Genomic DNA, 1048 nt, shown 5'->3' on the forward strand with positions numbered 1-1048 from the left:
TGTGTACAGGGTGGGATGCAGCTGAAGGGGAGATGGTTTAAACTGAACTCAAGCTCTTTTCCCTTTTCCTTTTTCTCTTGACTTTTTCTTTCCTGGTCCTGAACAATGAACCTCATTTAGAAAAAAAGTATTTACCCAAAGTCTGTTTCTATTTAAGATATTTCAACAGGAGAGTGAATAATCTCCTACTGAGGAATTTTCACCGTTGCTACTGTAATCAAGATGTCATTATTAAAATAAACTCTTGTCTTGGAATGGTCACTTTAGTTATAAGAGCATCATTCATAATGGCTTTTACAAGAATGGAAGCCATAACATTGTTATCCTATAGAACACTATCAAAGATTGAGATTCCAAGACTCGGTATTCTTTGGTGGCAAGCAACAGAATCAACTCTAGCTCACTTAAGTAAAACAAAGACTTTATTAGAAGGCGATAGGTTTGCTCACAGATCCCAAGGAAAAGCTGAAAACTAGGTTTCAGAAAACATAGGAACCAGAAAAAGGAGCAGAAACTAAGACTTTTTGAGTCATCCATACCAGATGAATCAACTTTACTTATTTTCAGTCTCTGCTTCACTTATCTCAAGATTTAATTTCCAGAGAGAGAAAATCTGGTTGCCCAAACTTGGGTCTTGGTCCATTAGTCAGGCAGGGCATCAGAGAACCTTGATAGACATTCCTACCAAGCCTACCTGCAATGGGAGAGGGGTAGTTAGTTCCCAGAGGAAATCGAGGTGCTGCCACCAGAAGGGGGACTAGATAAGGGGAAGGCAACAAGAGTTTTATACTACCGAGAGCCCTAGAGTAGAGATATAATGAAAGAATCATCACCACATTACTTAATGGGAAAATTGAGGCACTGAATAAAAGTAGTTTGCCTGAGGGGTCACATTTAACAACAGAAATGAAACTTTCTGACTTGTACCAACCAAGTAGGAATTTTTACTCTTTATTCTGTCTAGTTTGCTAAAGCAATGGTTTAGAGACCTGGCAGTGTATCAGAACTACCTGTGGAACTTGTTAAAAATGGAGGAGCTGGGTTAGGC

This window comes from Pteropus vampyrus, unplaced genomic scaffold, assembly GCF_000151845.1.
Source record: "Pteropus vampyrus isolate Shadow unplaced genomic scaffold, Pvam_2.0 Scaffold134, whole genome shotgun sequence".
Classification (NCBI taxonomy): Eukaryota; Metazoa; Chordata; class Mammalia; order Chiroptera; family Pteropodidae; genus Pteropus; species Pteropus vampyrus.